Below are 20,025 nucleotides of genomic sequence, written 5' to 3'. Positions count from 1 at the left end.
TTTGCAAGTGCTTAATTGGCTGGGCGGGGGATGGGCGGATTAGATAATTTTTTCTGAATATTTTTTCTGATTTTTTTTCAAGTGCTTTCCCTGCACCGAGGCGTATGAAATTTGAATAGGTGGTGCAGGGGGCCTTGACGAAACTGTAGTCGAAGCCCCCAACGTTTTGCGCCAAAACAAAGGTCCCTTTGACCACTCAAACAAAAAGGTCCCACGGGCAACTTATTTTTAGGCTGTCCGCGGACAGGGCTTTTTTAGGCCACAGAAGCCGTTTGGTGAGCTCTGACTTGACACACACTGTCGGATGAGGTCCCTGAAAATAACCCCTAAACTTTGAGGGTGCAAAGTTCACCTCAAACATGCAAAGTCATTCATGAGACAGACTTGCAGTGCATAGGTGAAAGAGGCATGTGTGAGAGATTTGCTCTGCCTTGCCAATTAAGAGTTGCGTTTGAGCAAGGCACTTGTGCTCTTAGTATGGTGTGTGGGGGCCCATAGGCTGTCAGCAGGCCAAGTTTGGAACCGCTCGGAACCCCGGGGGCCCATCCAGGGCCCGTGACACGTGCAACTTATTCCATTCATTTTGTAGGTGTTTCGTGGACAGTGCCCGATCGGCCCCAAACTGACATATATGTTACGTCACGGGCCCCTGAATCAGACCCTCAACTTCCACGGTCGCACTGGCTAATTTGCTCAAAAATACCCCCAATGACCGCGAACCACCTATGGACTTTACATTGAAATAAGTTGCACGTGGGACGTTGGCTCCCGAGGGGTCGAAAGGTCAGAGGGCCCCGAAAATCGGCACAGGGGTCGTGTTGGGGCCCCCGACATGAGACCCAGAGTGTCGGGCTGCAGATGGCTTCCGTGTACATGGAAGTGCCGACGTTGCCCGATCGGCCTCGAACTGACATATATGTTACGTCACGGGCCCCTGAATCAGGCCCCCAAGTTCCGCGGACACACGATCTAATTTGCTCAAAAAAGCCCCCCATGACCGCGAACCACCTATGGAGTTTACATTGAATAAGTTGCACGTGGGACGTTGGCTCCCAAGAGGTCAAAAGGTCAGAGGGCCCCAAAATTCGACGTGGTGGTCGCGCAGGGGCCCCCGACACGGCACCTCGAATTTCAGGGCCCCAGAAGGTCTCATGAACGTTTTATAGCGTGCCAAAAAAAAATCCCCTAAAAACACACAAAGTGACTCAAGACAGTCTTGGGGTCTAAAGGCTAAAAAGGCCTTTGTGTGAAAGTTGGGCTGAGGAGCCAATTAAGAGTTGTGTTCGAGCGAGGCACTTGTGCTTTCAGTATGGTGTTCGGGGGCCCCTACGCTGCAGGCAGGCCAAGTTTGGAACCCCTCGGGCCCCCGGGGGCCGAACCGGGGCCCATGACACGTGCAACTTATTCCATTCATTTTGTAGGTGTTTCGTGGAAAGTGCCCGATCGACCCCAAATTGACATATATGTTACGTCACGGGCCCCTGAATCAGGCCCCCAAGTTCCGCGGTCGCACTGGCAAATTTGCTAAAAAAAAAACCCAATGACCGCGAACCACCTATGGACTTTACATTGAAATAAGTTGCACGTGGGACGTTGGCTCCCGAGGGGTCGAAAGGTCAGAGGGCCCCGAAAATCGGCATGGGGGTCATGTTGGGGCCCCCGACACGAGTCCCAGAGTGTCGGGCCGCAGATGGCTTCTGTGTACATGGAAGCGCCGACGTTGCCCGATCGGCCCCGAACTGACATATATGTTACGTCACGGGCCCCTGAGTCGGGCCCCCGAGTTCCGCGGTCGCACGCGCTAATTTGCTCAAAAAAGCCCCCCATGACCACGAACCACCTATGAAATTCCATTGAATAAGTTGCAGGTGGGACAAGGCCATACAGGGGGTCAAAAGGTCGCAGGACCCCCAAATTCGGCACAGAGTACCGCCGCCGTCCCCCCAGCCAGGTCCCTAAGTTCCGTGGCCCTAGCTGCTTTCTGAGCATTTTAGGCCTGGCCGACAAAAACACCCTCTTAGGCCTCATCGTATAGAGCTGTATGAGAGACAGAGGGATGTATGAAGAGCTCAGAAAATTTTTGGGGGCGCCCCTCGAGCTAGCCCTTTCGGTAGGTGACCGAGGGCCTTGTGACGCAACTCTGTGCCAAATCTGGGGTCTCTCGGACCCTCGGTGGCCGAAGGGGGGCCGCTGACACGTGTAACTTATCCCATTCATTTTAATAGGTGGTTCGTGGACTCCCCGCGGAATGGCCCCCGTGGCCCGAAACGGCTCCGAATTGATATGGTCTGACCCTCAGGGGCCCCTTAAAAGATCCTCAAAGTTTAGGGCCCGCACGTCTTTTGAAAATGCTTAATTGGCTGGGCGGGGGATGGGCGGATTCAATAATTTTCACTGAATATTTCTTTCTGATTTTTTTTCAAGTGCTTCCGTTGCACCGAGGGGTACGAAATTTGAATAGGTGGTGCAGGGGGCCTTGACAAAACTGTAGTCGAAGCCCCCACCGTTTTGCGCCAAAATAAAGGTCCCTTTGACTGCTCAAACAACAAGTCCCACGTGTAACTTATTTGAATGGGCCCAGATAGGCTGTTCGCGGACAGTGCTTTTTTAGGCCACAGAAGCCGTTTGGTGAGCTCTGACTTGACAGGCACTGTTGGAGGGGGTCCCTGACCCCCCCTAACTACCCAAATAACCCCTGACCTTTGAGGATGCAAAGTTCACCTCAAACATGCAAAGTCATTCATGAGACAGACTTAGAGTGCATAGGTGAAAGAGGCCTGAGTGAGAGATTTGCTCTGCCTTGCCAATTAAGAGTTGTGTTTGAGCGAGGCACTTGTGGTCTTTGTATGGTGTTTGGGGGCCCTTAGGCTGCCAGCAGACCAAGTTTGGAGCCCCTCGGACCCTCGGGGGCTGATCCAGGGCCCATGACACGTGTAACTTATCCCATTCATTTTTATAGGTGGTTCGTGGACGCCCTGCGGAATGGCCCCCGTGGCCCGAAACGGCTTCGAATTGATATGGTCTGACCCTCAGGGGTCCCTTAAAAGATCCTCAAATTTTGGGGCCCGCAGGTCCTTTGCAAATGCTTAATTGGCTGGGCGGGGGATGGGCGGATTGAATAATTTTCACTGAATATTTCTTTCTGATTTTTTTTCAAGTGCTTCCCCTGCACCGAGGGGTACGAAATTTGAATAGGTGGTGCAGGGGGCCTTGACGAAACTGTAGTCGAAGCCCCCACCGTTTTGCGCCAAAATAAAGGTCCCTTTGACTGTTTAAACAAGAAGGTCCCATGTGTAACTTATTTGAAAGGGCCCAAATAGGCTGTTCGTGGACAGTGATTTTTTAGGCCACAGAAGCCTTTTGGTGAGCTCTAATGTGGAAAAAACTGCTGGGTGGGGCTTCCTGACCCCTCTACTTTCCCTAATGAACCCCAAAACTGTTCCTGCTGTGAATAGTGACCTTTTACAGGGGTGTCCACGGACAGCCTACCTCGCTCTGTTCAAATAAGTTACAGGTGGGATGTTTTTTTTTATCCATCTGTGAGCTGGAAAACCTCAAAAAGTGCCAAAAAAACCTATTGAGGTGAAAGGGCAAGTCCCCCTGGGCCACCTACAGGTTTCGAAACCTTGAAATTCCACTGTCCACGAACAGCCTATTTCATACAATGGGATAGATTCTACGTGAGATGTCCAGATCTCAGCTTCTGGACACTGTAGAAAGCCCAAACTTGCGTTTCTGTGCTAGTCTGGACATGCCCTGTCCAGGGGGTGAATTTGGGGAAGTTTGGAGAAACTTGAAAATTTGACAAAAAAAAACTCAAAGGGGTAGTACCCTTTGAGTTTTTTTTGGTCAGATTTTCAACATTCTTCAAACTTCTACAAATTCACACCCTGGAGAGGGCATGTCCAGATTAGAGCAGGAGGCCAGGTTTCAGCTTGCTAGCCCTTGTATAAGCTGAGATCTGGACATCCCACGTACAATCTATTCCATTCATAAAAATAGGTGGTTGCTGGACAGTGGAATTTTGAGGTTTTAAAAGCAGGGGGCAACTCAGGGGGAGCTGGGGATCCCCCTTCAAAGGTTTTTTTTTGGAATCTGTTGAAGTTTGACCACTTGGGTGGGTGGACCATGTAAAACATCCCACGTGTAACTTATTTGAGTGGGCCCAGATAGGCTGTTCATGGACAGTGCTTTTTTAGGCCACAGAAGCCTTTTGGTAAGCTCTGATGTGGAAAAAAATGCTGGGTGGGGCTTTCTGACCCCTCTACTACCCCTAATGAACCCCAAAACTGTTCCTGCTGTGAATAGTGACCTTTTACTGGGGTGTCCACGGACAGCCTACCTCGCTCTGTTCAAATAAGTTACAGGTGGGATGTTTTTTTTTTATCCATCTGTGAGCTGGAAAACCTCAAAAAGTGCCAAAAAAAACCTATTGAGGTGAAAGGGCAAGCCCCCCTGGGCCACCTACAAGTTTCGAAACCTTGAAATTCCACTGTCCACGAACATCCTATTTCATACAATGGGATAGATTGTACGTGGGATGTCCAGATCTCAGCTTCTGGACACAGCAGAGAGCCCAAACCTGCATTTCTGTGCTAGTCTGGACACATCCTGTCCAGGGGGTGAATTTGGTGAAGTTTGGAGAAACTTGAAAATTTGACCAAAAAAAATTCAAAGGGGGTACGTACCCCTTAGAGATTTTTTTGGTCAGATTTTCAAGTTTCTCCAATCTTCTTCAAATTCACAGCATGGACAGGGCATGCCTAGACTAGCACAGGAATGCAGGTTTGGGCTCTCTGCTGTGTCCAGAAGCAGAGATCTGGACATCTCACCTACAATCTATTCCATTCATAAAAATAGGTGGTTGCTGGACAGTGGAATTTTAAGGTTTTGACAGCAGGGGACAACTCAGGGGGATGTGGGGATCCACCTCCAAAGGTTTTTTTTGTGGATCTGTTGAAGTTTGACCACTTGGGTGGGTGGATCATGTAAAACATCCCACGTGTAACTTATTTGAGTGGGCCCAGATAGGCTGTTCGTAAACAGAGCTTTTTTTTAGGTCACAGAAGTCTTTTGGTGAGCTCTGACATGGAAAAAACTGCTGAGTGGGGCCTCCTGACCCCTCTGCTCCCCCTAATGAACCCCCAAATTGTTCCTGCTGGGAATTAAGACCTTTTACTGGGGTGTCCACGGACAGCCTACCTCGGCCTGTTCAAATAAGCTACAGGTGGGATGTCCACAGACAGCCTAGTGGGATGTCCACAGACAGCCTAATAAGCTACAGTCGGGATGTCCGTAGACAGCTTAATAAGCTACAGATGGGATGTCCACAGACAACCTAGTGGGATGTCCACAGACAGCCTAATAAGCTACAGATGGGATGTCCACAGACAGCCTAATAAGCTACAGATGGGCTGTCCACAGACAGCCTAGTGGGATGTCCACAGCCTAGTGGGATGACAGACAGCTTAATTAGCTACAGATGGGATGTCCAAAGACAGCCTAATAAGATATTGTTTTATTGAATAATCTACGACTGCATTGTTCCTGGCAACTTTGGCATTCCGAGGGCTTGAGTGGTTGATCGTGGCCACGTTGGCATCCAGGGGGACTTGTAGATCGTTACTTGGCATTTAGGTGTTCAGGGGGACAGATAAGTCGTTCCTGGCAACTTAGGTGTTCAGGGGAATAGATAGGCTGTTCGTGGCCACATAGGTGTTCAGGGGGACAGATAGGCTGTTCGTGGCCACATAAGTGTTCAGGGGGACAAATAGGCTGTTCGTGGTCACATTGGTGTTCAGAGGGACAGATTGGTCATTTCTGGCCATTTAGGTGTTCAGGGGGACAGATAGGCTGTTTGTGGCCACATAGGTGTTCAGGGGGACAGATAGGCTGTTCGTGGCCACATTGGTGTTCAGAGAGATGTATGGGTTGTTCCCACAATTTAGGTGTTCAGGGGGACTGATAGGCTGTTTGTGGCCACATAAGTGTTCAGGGGGACAAATAGGCTGTTCGTGGTCACATTGGTGTTCAGGGGGACAGATAGGCTGTTCGTGGCCACATAAGTGTTCAGGGGGATAGATAGGCTGTTCGTGGCCACATTGGTGTTCAGAGAGATGTATGGGTTGTTCCCACAATTTAGGTGTTCAGGGGGACTGATAGGCTGTTTGTGGCCACATAAGTGTTCAGGGGGACAAATAGGCTGTTCGTGGTCACATTAGTGTTCAGGGGGACAGATAGGCTGTTCGTGGCCACATAAGTGTTCAGGGGGACAGATAGGCTGTTCGTGGCCACATTGGTGTTCAGAGAGATGTATGGGTTGTTCCCACAATTTAGGTGTTCAGGTGGACTGATAGGCTGTTTGTGGCCACATAAGTGTTCAGGGGGACAGATAGGCTGTTCGTGGCCACATTGGTGTTAAGAGAGATGTATGGGTTGTTCCCACAATTTAGGTGTTCAGGGGGACTGATAGGCTGTTTGTGGCCACATAAGTGTTCAGGGGGACAGATAGGCTGTTCGTGGCCACATAAGTGTTCAGGGGGACAGATAGGCTGTTCGTGGCCACATTGGTGTTCAGGGGGACAGATAGGCTGTTCGTGGCCACATAAGTGTTCAGGGGGACAGATAGGCTGTTCGTGGCCACATTGGTGTTCAGAGAGATGTATGGTTTGTTCCCACAATTTAGGTGTTCAGGGGGACTGATAGGCTGTTTGTGGCCACATAAGTGTTCAGGGGGACAGATAGGCTGTTCGTGGTCACATTGGTGTTCAGAGGGACAGATTGGTCATTTCTGGCCATTTAGGTGTTCAGGGGGACAGATAGGCTGTTTGTGGCCACATAGGTGTTCAGGGGGACAGATAGGCTGTTCGTGGCCACATTGGTGTTCAGAGAGATGTATGGGTTGTTCCCACAATTTAGGTGTTCAGGGGGACTGATAGGCTGTTTGTGGCCACATAAGTGTTCAGGGGGACAGATAGGCTGTTCGTGGTCACATTGGTGTTCAGAGGGACAGATTGGTCATTTCTGGCCATTTAGGTGTTCAGGGGGACAGATAGGCTGTTTGTGGCCACATAGGTGTTCAGGGGGACAGATAGGCTGTTCGTGGCCACATTGGTGTTCAGAGAGATGTATGGGTTGTTCCCACAATTTAGGTGTTCAGGGGGACTGATAGGCTGTTTGTGGCCACATAAGTGTTCAGGGGGACAGATAGGCTGTTCGTGGTCACATTGGTGTTCAGAGGGACAGATTGGTCATTTCTGGCCATTTAGGTGTTCAGGGGGACAGATAGGCTGTTTGTGGCCACATAGGTGTTCAGGGGGACAGATAGGCTGTTCGTGGCCACATTGGTGTTCAGAGAGATGTATGGGTTGTTCCCACAATTTAGGTGTTCAGGGGGACTGATAGGCTGTTTGTGGCCACATAAGCGTTCAGGGGGACAAATAGGCTGTTCTTGGTCACATTGGTGTTCAGGGGGACAGATAGGCTGTTCGTGGCCACATAAGTGTTCAGGGGGATAGATAGGCTGTTCGTGGCCACATTGGTGTTCAGAGAGATGTATGGGTTGTTCCCACAATTTAGGTGTTCAGGGGGACTGATAGGCTGTTTGTGGCCACATAAGTGTTCAGGGGGACAAATAGGCTGTTCGTGGTCACATTAGTGTTCAGGGGGACAGATAGGCTGTTCGTGGCCACATAAGTGTTCAGGGGGACAGATAGGCTGTTCGTGGCCACATTGGTGTTCAGAGAGATGTATGGGTTGTTCCCACAATTTAGGTGTTCAGGTGGACTGATAGGCTGTTTGTGGCCACATAAGTGTTCAGGGGGACAGATAGGCTGTTCGTGGCCACATTGGTGTTCAGAGAGATGTATGGGTTGTTCCCACAATTTAGGTGTTCAGGGGGACTGATAGGCTGTTTGTGGCCACATAAGTGTTCAGTGGGACAGATAGGCTGTTCGTGGCCACATAAGTGTTCAGGGGGACAGATAGGCTGTTCGTGGCCACATTGGTGTTCAGGGGGACAGATAGGCTGTTCGTGGCCACATAAGTGTTCAGGGGGACAGATAGGCTGTTCGTGGCCACATTGGTGTTCAGAGAGATGTATGGTTTGTTCCCACAATTTAGGTGTTCAGGGGGACTGATAGGCTGTTTGTGGCCACATAAGTGTTCAGGGGGATAGATAGGCTGTTCGTGGCCACATTGGTGTTCAGAGAGATGTATGGGTTGTTCCCACAATTTAGGTGTTCAGGGGGACTGATAGGCTGTTTGTGGCCACATAAGTGTTCAGGGGGACAAATAGGCTGTTCGTGGTCACATTGGTGTTCAGGGGGACAGATAGGCTGTTCGTGGCCACATAAGTGTTCAGAGAGATGTATGGGTTGTTCCCACAATTTAGGTGTTCAGGGGGACTGATAGGCTGTTTGTGGCCACATAAGTGTTCAGGGGGACAAATAGGCTGTTCGTGGTCACATTGGTGTTCAGGGGGACAGATAGGCTGTTCGTGGCCACATAAGTGTTCAGAGAGATGTATGGGTTGTTCCCACAATTTAGGTGTTCAGGGGGACTGATAGGCTGTTTGTGGCCACATAAGTGTTCAGGGGGACAGATAGGCTGTTTGTGGCCACATAAGTGTTCTGGGGGACAGATAGGCTGTTCGTGGCCACATTGGTGTTCAGAGAGATGTATGGGTTGTTCCCACAATTTAGGTGTTCAGGGGGACTGATAGGCTGTTTGTGGTCACATTGGTGTTCAGGGGGACAGATAGGCTGTTCGTGGCCACATTGGTGTTCAGAGAGATGTATGGGTTGTTCCCACAATTTAGGTGTTCAGGGGGACTGATAGGCTGTTTGTGGCCACATAAGTGTTCAGGGGGACAGATAGGCTGTTCGTGGCCACATTGGTGTTCAGAGAGATGTATGGGTTGTTCCCACAATTTAGGTGTTCAGGGGGACTGATATGCTGTTTGTGGCCACATAAGTGTTTAGGGGGACAAATAGGCTGTTCCCGGCCACTTAGGTGTTCAGGGGGACGAATAGGCTGTTCGTGGGAGGTGGGAGGGGTCCTGGCAGGGTGGGCGAGCGCTCTTCTGACATATAGGCTGTAAGGGGGAGGTTTAGGCTTTTCCCGGACTCCCAGCCCTCACCTATTCGGCACTCCCACGTAGGGGGTCTCTGTCAGTCCGCTGCCACCCCGTGGCGAACCCCAGATTGCAACAGAATGGGTCGAAAAAGATGACTTTTTCAACGGCATTCCGCGCTGCCACCGGGGGAGCTAGGGGGGAGGCGTCGCCTCGGAGTGAGTCGGGGGGCCCTCCCCTAGGGGCCTGCGCGGTCGTAGGGGCCGGGAAAAATCATCTAGGGGCCGGCGCGCAGCATCCTAGAACAGCCGTCCGGAAAGCCCCTACTAAGCGCCCCGTGGGACTCATGCCTCGGTCGGCGCCCTTTGGCTGCTCTAGGTTCATTCACGTCTGTCATATAAACAATCACTGTAGCTTCTTTAGTATAGATCCTTTTATCACCCATTTGTCCGTGTCCAATGTGTTGTCCTACTTCCAGTACATTCTCCAGTTGCCCTCTTCGTTTTCTATCCATGTCCATACCTTTACCTTTTAGTCCTTCCGCATTTGCACTCATAACAGAACACAAACTTCCCAGACTGCAAAGTGCTGCTGGCAAGTGGACGAAAAACTCAAAAAAAATCTTTTTCTGAAAAAACAAATAAACAAAACAATAAATGAGTGAGCCTTTCTCACCCTCTGCCTACCACTTCCTTTGCTGCAAGTGCACTATTGCCCTCTAGCATTCCAGGGTGGTATGGCCGTAAGCGAGAGCAGCTGTCAAGAGTTGGCTATTTAAAAATAGGCGCCTTCACGTCGAGGAGGCAAGAGGAGGGTTGAAAACTGGGCTTAGACAGTTTTTTTTTCATTAATATTCCTTAATTCTTAATCAGCCTTCAAATGGTCATCAGCAGTAACATGAACAGTGCATCACACAGAACATTATTAGCATGTTTTGCAGCAAACAAAGCACGCCATTTATTCTTAGACATAGCCCAGCTTTTACTCCACAAAATGTCAGCTTGCACTTTAATTAGCTGCATCCATTCAACCCTTGCAATGACATTCAAACCGGGGGAGCTCATTACAGTGATGACTGGGTGACAGAAGATGAGAACTCCACCACTGCAGAGTGAAATTATCGACCTCTGTTTTTTTTTTTTTTGGAGAGGTTGTACCTTCGAAAGCTTTACCCAACCTCAGCATCAGAAAGAGATTGGATCCATCAACATTTTTTTTTGCCTACACAAAGAACTCCTTGGTTGAAAGCTTTCATTTTCTACACTTCTGTGAGAGGATGTCTGCAAGCGTTGGTAATATAGTGCTGAGCATAGCTGGCTTCTAAGTATATTCCCAGCAAATGTATTCCTTTTGGCTGCCGTAACATTACATGGCCAGGCGCCACTCTTGTGAAGATGTCCCATGACATGTGGGTAGATAAGTGCATTTTGAAATGGTTGGGATCCACATGCTGGACATGTTTTTCAGTGCGAACCAAGACAAAGAGGGCCTTGGTTGAAAGCATTCTTTTTGAGCTTATCTGGCAAGAGATATCTGCAAGCGTTGGTGGTATAGTGGTGAGCATAGCTGTCTTCCAAGCAGTTGACCCGGGTTCGATTCCCGGCCAACGCATTTCCTTTTGGCTGCTGTAAATACCACTTAGTCTGTTGCCACACTTGTGAAAGGCAACAGCCAAAAAGTCAAAGACAAAGGAGGGCCTCCCCTTCGGGGAATCGAACCCCCGTCTTCCGCGTGACAGGCAGAGATACTGTCCACTATACTAACGATGATCTGCAGAGTAGAAAAACCCATTCTCCCCACACACAGATCAGCAATGTAATCCAGTCCTAACAGCATTGTCTGCAATGCTGGCACTAAAGACCTTGGCTGACAGCAAGAGGAGGGTAGAAAACTGGGCTTGGACAGTTTTTCTTCATTAATAATCCTTGCTTCTTCATCAGTCTTCGACTGGTCATCAGCAGTAACTTGAACAGTGCATCACACATGAGAACGTTATTAGCATGTTTTGCAGCAAACAAAGCACGCCATTCATTCTTACACATTGCCAAGCTTTTACTCTACAAAATGTCAGCTTGCCCTTTCATGAGCTGCATCCAGTCAACCCTTGCAATGACATTCCAACCGAGGGAGCTCATTACAGTGAATACTGGGTGACAGAAGATGAGAACTCCACCACTGCAGAGTGAAATTATCGACCTCCTTTTTTTGGGTGAGGTTGTACCTTCGAACGCTTTATCCAACCTCAACATCAGAATGAGATGGGATCCATACTCGACATTTTTTTTTTTTCGCCCACACAAAGAACTCCTTGGTCGAAAGGTTTCATTTTCTACACTTCTGTGAGAGGATGTCTACAAGCGTTGGTAATATAGTGGTGAGCATAGCTGGCTTCTAAGTATATTCCCAGCAAATGTATTCCTTTTGGCTGCCGTAACATTACATGGCCAGGCGCCACTCTTGTGAAGATGTCCCATGACATGTGGGTAGATCAGTGCATTTTCAGATGGTTGGGACCCATATGCTGGACATGTTTTTCAGTGCCGAACCAAGACAAAGAGGGCCTTGGTTGAAAGCATTCTTTTTGAGCTCATCTGGCAAGAGATGTCTGCAAGCGTTGGTGGTATAGTGGTGAGCATAGCTGCCTTCCAAGCAGTTGACCCGGGTTCGATTCCCGGTGGAGATGATTAGACCTAGGCCCCAGCCCGCCAAGCAATGCCCGATGGGAGACCGCCTTTCCGGGACGTCCCGTGCTCGGAGGTACGTGTCCGACGCCAATGATCTCTGACCTGCAAATAGGTTTTCGGGGAAGGCGAAGAAACGTGGACTTAGGTTTTGACGGTTTCGCGCCTGAACCAGTACGCTGATCGATAGGAGCTCGTTTGATGCCCCATGGGTTAGGCACCCCCCCAACATTGGTGCGTCGGCCTCTATGGGTGTGGTTGGTTCCTCCCTGCCTCGGGCGTGCTTTGAGGGAGGCGTGGGGGGGTGTCCCTCTACACACAACCCCCCCCCTCTTCCCGCCTCTATCTGTGGGAGAAAAAACTCAAATGGCCCATCTGGTTTTGACCTAGAGCATGTCCGCCGCTCTGCCCGCCAGCCCGCCCTCCTGTGCTTTGTCCCCCCCCCTGCTGATTCTCAGTCCATGCCCCCACTCGCCCTGGACAAGGGCTGGGGATGGTTGGTGGGCTTGGTAGAGTCTCCAGCGTGGTGAATCGAGCCCAGGGGCTACGTGGGGTATGGGCTGGGGCCGGCTCCAGCCCCTGTGCGTGCGTGTGACCAGTGCTGCCGCTCCCGCTCGTCCGCAACCCCGCCTACCCCTTCGGGTTTATCCTTGCCGGCCCTCGGCGGTCCCCCCCTGCTCCACCAGCCCCCTCCCCCTCTCCCCCGGTGGTGGAGGGTGGCCGCTAGTAGTCTCCGGCGAGGTAAAACAAGCCGAGGTCAGTGGTGGGGTTACGGTCTGGCCCCCCCTTTTGATGGTTGCGATGAGCCCCGAAAAAGTGCGTGTTCGATGGGGATCTACGGAAGCGCTTTGAAAATGGGAAAAGCCGTGCAAAAAGCCCCCACGGCTGGCGCAGTTCAAGCTGCCCAAAACTGTGCGTGTTTGACGGGGCTCATGCCATCCCTTTGTGTGGGAAAAGGGAAATAAAAAGCTATGTAAAAAGCCCCCACGGCTGGCACAGTTCAAGCTGTCCAAAACGGTGCGTGTTCGACGGGGCTCATGCCATCCCTTTGTGTGGGAAAAGGGAAATAAAAAGCTATGTAAAAAGCCCCCACGGCTGGCACAGTTCAAGCTGTCCAAAACGGTGCGTGTTCGACGGGGCTCATGCCATCCCTTTGTGTGGGAAAAGGGAAAAATAAAAAGCTATGCAAAAAGCCCTGCGCCTGGCGCAGTTCAAGCTGCCCAAAACGGTGCATGTTCGACGGGGCTCATGCCATCCCTTTGTGTGGGAAAAGGGAAATTAAAAAGCAGCGCAAAAAAGTCCCCGCTGCTGCCTAAAACGGTGCATTGTTCCTTGGAGAAAAATCCACCAAAAGTTGTAACAACTGCTTCCAAATATACGTGTGCATTGGACCAAAGTGATCTCGAAGGTATCGGTCTTCCCCTTTAAGAAGGAGGGGTCACCAGCATCAATGACGCGGAAGTGGACGCCTCGTCCGCCATCTTTTAAACCGCTCCACGCGGCGTGTGGTTCCCTCTCCCTCCAGCCGTGGTCTTGGACGGTTATGGCCGAATATGCACTCTGCCTCAACGTCTACCGCCGGCTCTCGCCGCATGTGTCCACGGTCCACAAGGTGTCAAACGTGGACGAGAAGAAGCTTTTGCTAGCGCTCGCCACTGGCTGCGTGGACACGCAGAAGACGGTATGCCCGGTGGCCGGCTGTCGAAGGACGCCGGCCCGCCTAGACAGACACCTGAAGCAGCACGCCGAGCTCTCCGTCTCGGCCAGGAAAGAGGCCATGGGGCGAGCAAAGCGTCGGAAAGTGGCTCGAGAGTTGCGGTGGTTGCAGTCCACTCAACCGACGGTACCCGTGGTGTCTCAGCTGGCGTTGTCCTCAGAAGTGGAACGGGAACCAGACGGCCCGGAAGCCGACCGTCCGTGCGGCGACTCCCGCTGCAGGCTCACTACGGAGCGCATACAGGCCCAGCTCTCAGACCTCCGCAGGCAGGTGGATAAGGTGAGGTCCACCCAGCTCGAATTTACCCGCCGCTATCGAGAGTTGAGGAGGGGGGAACAGGGGAAGAAGGGAGGAAGAGCAGGCGGGCAAGGTCGTCTCCTGCACCGCCGGCACCATCCCCCTACCCGGCCCCCGGGCGAGGGGCGGCACGAGGTCCCCAGGCGGCCTCCGGGCCTCTGGAAGCCTACGATCCAACAAAGTACCCGTACCCGGACCACGTCCGCGCCCTGAGTTGAGTATGGTTATGGCACTTTTCTGTTGGGCTGCTGGGGGTATGTCATCAAGGCTGACTTTTCGTCCCCGTTCTGTAGACCTGCTTTTGGAAAAGTTCGAAGGTTTCCAATTGGGAAGCGAGCCCAACGGCCGTCTGCGGAACAACATCACCTGCAAACTGGCGAGGATCAAGGCCTTCCTAGGCTACATGGCGAAAGGCCACGCGGACCCAGAAACCTTGTCCTTTCTCAACCAGCCGGCGCGCATCCGAGTCTGGTCTGCCCTGCTAGGCCAAACGGGCATGGCCGAGCCCATGAGGCAGCACTACCTGAAGAACGTCGCGCAGTTCCTAGATTATCTCTCCGAAACCCGGCCGGCCTGCTGCCGCCTCTCCAGCACCACCCTGGTGCTGGTTCGAGCTCTCATTCGCGGCATACGCTGCCGCGTCGTGGTACACGAGGTAAGAACCAAGTAGGCCAAATAAGGACGACTCATCTCCAAAGCCACCCTGCTACGCTGTCACCGGACGGCTGGAAGAAAAATCCCTGCCCTTCTAGGTGAGTGTTCGGACTCTTGGAAATGCTGACCTTTCCGCTCTTCCCTCTTCTGCTCCGGGGCACCAGCGGCTCTCGGTCAAACGAGCCACGTCAGCGTACTTCCCTTAACCCCCGTCTTCTGTTCGGGAGTTAAGGGAGGAGACAGGGGTTAAGGGAGGTACGCTGACGTGGCTCGTTTGACCGAGAGCCGCTGGCGCCCCGGAGCAGAGATCGTTTGACCGAGAGCTGCTGGCGCCCTGGAGCAGAGGTAATCTTTTTGCCTTGGGGCACCAGCAGCTATCGCTAAGTTTAAACCATTGGTGGTGTAACAAGATTTGTTGGAAAAGTCTAACCCCTTACTGCCTTCCGTCAGATGGCCTCGAGACCAGCCCAGACACCAGGCAGCAGTGGCGCTTCTATGGTTTTCTGACCGGCTACCTGACCTCCATCACAGGCCATCGCTGTAGCGTCTTCCAGAACCTGACCATCCAGGAGGTCGAGGAGGCCTCCAGAAGCCCGAACGAGTCTGCCTATGTCATTAACGTGAGTGGAACTTTGCGGGTGGGGGCCACCAGTGGTAGGCGCTTACTCATCTTCTCTCTGCTTGTCCAGATCACCACACATAAGACAAACAGAGCCTTCGACGCGGCCCAGTTGTCTCTCAACAAGGAAGAATACAGCTGGTTCCGGAGGTTCTTGCAGCTGCGGGCTAGCCTCCCCGGGGGGAGCCAGGCCTCCTATTTTTTTTTTTTACTTCCAGAGCCAGTCCCTGTCGAACCCTGAACAAATATTTTCAATCTGCGTGGACCAGCATGGGGCTTCCCGGAAAGCCCACCTTCACTGACGTCCGAACTGCCATCGCGACGCACGTGAGTATCTATGCAGTGCCCCCCCTGTGACCCCCATGACTGCCAGCGGCTTTGACCCCAAAAAGTCTCTGTCTGTCTGTTTCTGACGCAGGCAAATAATTCACATTCTTCCGAGGATCACAGGAAGGTGGCGTAATTCATGTGCCACGACACTTCAACCTCAGATAAGTTCTACGCACTTCACCTCGGACCTATCCAAGCACGTGAGCGCTGCAGGCTCTTCGAGAGGGCCTTGGTGGAGGAGGAGAAGGAGGAGGCAGCGGGCAGAGAATGCCACTCAAGGAAGGGGCACAAGAGGACAGAGAGTCCCGGGTCACCCCTGGTAAATCAGTTCCTTTTTGGCATGGACCTCAACAGAGGAACGTGTGGTGTTAGCTAACTGGCCTTTTCTCTTTTTCAGGAAGGAACTGGCAGGAGGATGCTGCCATGGCAGCCTTCAAAGGGGAAACGCCCCTCTCGAAGCAACAGAATACTCTAAATCTTCCTGAATAAATATTTAACAATAAAGGTCATATGGTGTTCAGTGTCTTTAGTATTCCTCTATCTGTGTGGTAAAAAATAGCTTCAATCGGGATAAATGATCCCTATCTCCTGTGTTTAAAGTGTCGCGTGGGACGGCCGGGTTCAGGTTCAGCCTTGGTTATCCCTTTTTCAACACAAAGAGGTGCCAGGCTGGACGAGACTGTCCTGGTCTGCGCCGGCGTTGAATGGCCATATAGCCCATGGTCCAATTCTGGGTATTTGCAGGCGTCTCCCAGGACGGCTCAGTCCTTTGGGCTGCATAAAGAGGTCGGAAGAGGGCTGCCCAAAAGCGGGGGTTAACTTCTGTGAGGACATTGCTAACACAGCTCCATCATGCAGATCTGCACTTTTCAACATTAGAAAAATCAGGCCCTTCTTAACAGATCATGCTGCACAACTTTTTTCAATTCAATTAAATTCACCTTTATTTGTATAGCGCTTTTACAATGTAGATTGTGTCAAAGCAGCTTCACATAAAAGGTCATAGCAGTGAACAGTGTAGTTCAGTTTTTAGTGTTTAAGTTCAGTTTAGTTTAGCTCAGTTCAGTGTGGTTTAATAATCACTACTGAGAGTCCAAACACTGAAGAGCAAATCCAACGATGCGCAGCTCTACAGATTCCGAACCATGCAAGCCAGTGGCGACAGCGGAGAGGGAAAAAAACTTCACTACTTGGCGAAAGTGAAGAAAAAAAACCTTGAGAGAAACCAGGCTCAGTTGGGCACGACCATTTTAATTTCTCCGCTGGCCAAACGTCTTGTGCAGAGCCGCAGTCTCAGTGGCAGAGGCTGGCAGCTGGCCTCAGCGAAGACTCGTCTGTCCCTGGAGCATCACAGGAATCAGTCTCATGTTCCACTCCTCCATGACCACCACAGTAGCTGCTCAGGATACGGCCTGGTCCAGGATATGGAAACCTTGGGATCATCTTGTCGTTGGTCTTGGATCGAATCAGTGACTCTGCATAATCTGAGGGCCTCGGGAAGAGTATCCCCAGGTGGAAATAGAGAATAATTAGCGTAGCTGCTGTTCATAGTGTATATAAACAAGGTGCAGAAACCTGTGTGGAAACCAGCTAAGTGGTGCACTGAGTGTATGCTTTACTAAACAGATAGGTCTTTAATCTAATTTTGAATCGGGAGAGTGTGTCTGAGCCTCAGACGTTATCAGCAAGGCTATTCCAGAGTTTAGGAGCTATAAATAAGAAGGCTCGACCTCCTTTACTCGACTTTGCTATTCTAGGTACTACCAGAAGCCCTGAGTTTTGAGATCTTAAAGAGCGAGTTGGATTGTAGCGAGAGAGAAGGTTGGTTAGATAAACAGGAGCTAGATTATTTAAAGCTTTATATGCAAGAAGCAATATTTTAAATTCAATACGAAACTTAACAGGCAGCCAGTGTAAGGAAGATAAAATTGGGGTGATATGATCATATTTTCTAGACCTGGTAAGAACTCTGGCAGCTGCATTTTGTACTAATTGAAGTTTGTTAATAGAGGATGCTGGGCAGCCAGCAAACAGTGCATTACAGTAGTCCAGCCTAGAAGTCATGATGAGCTCTGAAACCTGACTGAAACACTTCAAAAACATTGTTTGTCTGCAGAAAGGAGCATAATTGCGCAGAAACAACATTTTCTAGTATATTAGACATAAACGGAAGGTTTTGAAATAGGCCTATAATTAGCTAAGTTGCTGGGGTCCAGTTGTGGTTTCTTAATAATAGGTTTAATAACAGCTAACTTGTAAGGATTTGGAACATGGCCTAAAGATAAAGAAGAGTTGATAACGTTAAGAAGAGGTTATCCTATAACAGGTAGCAATTCTTTCAGTAATTTAGTTGGAATTGAGTCCAACATACACGTAGCTGGTTTATTATAATTTTATCTAGCTCTTCCTGTTCTATGATTTTGAAGCACTGTAGGTTATTTTGATTCGGTGGGATGTTAACTGGATCTGAAGTATAAGGCGGTGCAGAAAGTTTAATATCTCCTATTTTCTGTCTAAAGCCTTCTATTTTATCACTGAAAAAAAATTCATGAAGTCATCACTACTAATTTGCGGTGGAACGTTTTCTTCCAAAGATGACCGATTATTTGTTAATTTAGCAATGGTGTTAAATAAGAATCTAGGATTGTTATGATTATTTTCTATCAGTTTGCGGAGGTGCTCAGCCCTGGCAGATTTTAAAGCCCTCCTGTAGCTGGACATACTGTCTTTGTAAGCAATTCTAAAAACTTCTAAATTAGTTTTTTTCCATTTACGTTCCAGGGCACGGGTTGCTGTTTTGAGAGCGCGAGTATGACTATTACACCACGGTGTAGATTTATTCTCTCTAGCCTTTTTTTAGTTTGATGGGTGCCACAGAATTTAGAGTGCTAGTAAAGATGGCATCCATACTGCTGGTTACTACATCAAGGTAATTTGCGTTTGCGGGTGCATTTCGAAATAAAGAAAGATCAGGTGAGTTATTTATAAATTCATCCTTGGTAGATGGAACAATAGTTCTCCTAGGGCGATACATCAGAGCATATCTGCTAATATCAGGTAAACACAGCTTATATAGTAAGAGGTAGTGGTCTGTAATATCATCACTTTGTGGTATAATGTCTACATCAATGATCTCAATGCCATAAGACAGAATTAGATCTAATGTGTCGTTAGTGTCATCTATGTGGATGTTAAAGTCTCCTACAATTAGTATTTTATCAGTTTTAACTAGTAAGTCAGAGATAAAATCAGAAAACTCTTTTAGAAAATTTACATAGGGTCCTGGGGGTCTATATATGGTGATTAGAGCGAGAGATAACATAGGCTTTTGCATAGTGTCCGGAAGCATAACATTAAGCGCTAATACTTCAAAGGAGCTAAACATAAGTCCGTTTCTCTGATTAACATTAAGAATATCACTAAAGATTGATGCAACTCCACCACCACAGCCAGTTTGACGAGCCTCATGTTTATATAGGAATCCTGAGGAGTTGCTTCATTTAAACTAATATTAATATTAAACTAATTTAGTGCAAACTCTTGTCATTTCAAGGCTGGACTCCTACAGTGCTCTTCTATCTGGACTCTCATCCTGCACCCTTAATCCTCTACAGGTTCTCAAGAATGCTGCAGCTCATCTGGTCTTCAAAATGCTCTCGGACACTGCATTGCCACGCAAACAGGTCGCAAAGAATTTTCCATGCAACACCGAAACTGCAAAAAAACTTTTGCAAATCGACTCGCAACAGAGTCTGTCACCCCCGTAACCCAGGACAACTTCCACTCACAAGCGAGTCAATCCCAAGGATGTCACTGAAGTGGAGTCATCAACCAATCAGGAACGCTGTGTTTCGTCGAGGCCAGTCGGCGAAGGAAACTTAAACAAATGTTGTCTAATGCTGATCTGGTGCGCATTGATCTTAGGCAGTTAAAGATAAGCCAAACCTCTATTTTTGTGGTTTCTCTGGTGTGATTCTAAGATCTAGTAATAAGAGCTAAAATTAATTTTGGACGGTTGTCAACTCATTTTGCACAAACACCAGAATTGAGAACCACTGCTCTGAGGTACTCAAAATAACAAACTATCATACTCGAAATGAACTGCATTCCTAAAGTTACTTCTCTACTTCAGTATATACCAGTATTTCTTTACAAAATTTAAAACAGTTGGATTATTTAGTCAATTAATTTATCTGGAACAATAAGCACCCTAGGTTGCATAGGAGTACATCGCAACAGCCAGTTGATGAAATAGGGTTAGGGCTTCCTGAGCATTTATTTCATTATTACGCCTTCAGTCTGAGACATCTCACGCACTGGTCCATCCCTCCTGAGAGAGCTCCATCTTGGTTTATAGTTGAACAAGCCATCCTACTTCCTCTTCCACCACTACAATGTCTATCCATCCATCTATTTATTCGTTTTATTTTGTAAATGTGTTATTTTTGAGGCTGATCTCAGAAATATAATAATTTTTACTGACATAATTTTAGGTGCAGGCCATTTGCAGATAATGTTGTTCAGGGTAAGAAACAGCACCTCTAAGTCAGAAACCAATGTGCTTGACTGGAAAAAGGTGGCCATCTCCAGTTTAAAGGAGAGTCCTTACCCTAAATGGAGTTCAAGTATATGCCTTTTTTTGTGACCCTCTTGT

General features: G+C 49.4%; 1 non-coding gene across 1 annotated transcript; it reads left to right on the top strand.

Moving 5' to 3' along the window:
- Nucleotides 1-10,612: 10,612 nt before the first annotated feature.
- trnag-ucc (transfer RNA glycine (anticodon UCC)) lies at nt 10,613-10,684 on the top strand. The gene has a single exon. It is a non-coding gene; the product is annotated as a tRNA-Gly (tRNA).
- Nucleotides 10,685-20,025: the final 9,341 nt, after the last annotated feature.

This window comes from Danio aesculapii, chromosome 4 (genome assembly GCF_903798145.1).
Source record: "Danio aesculapii chromosome 4, fDanAes4.1, whole genome shotgun sequence".
Lineage (NCBI taxonomy): Eukaryota > Metazoa > Chordata > Actinopteri > Cypriniformes > Danionidae > Danio > Danio aesculapii.
Note: the sequence above shows the minus strand (reverse complement) of the source record. Positions and strands in the feature narration are given on the sequence as shown.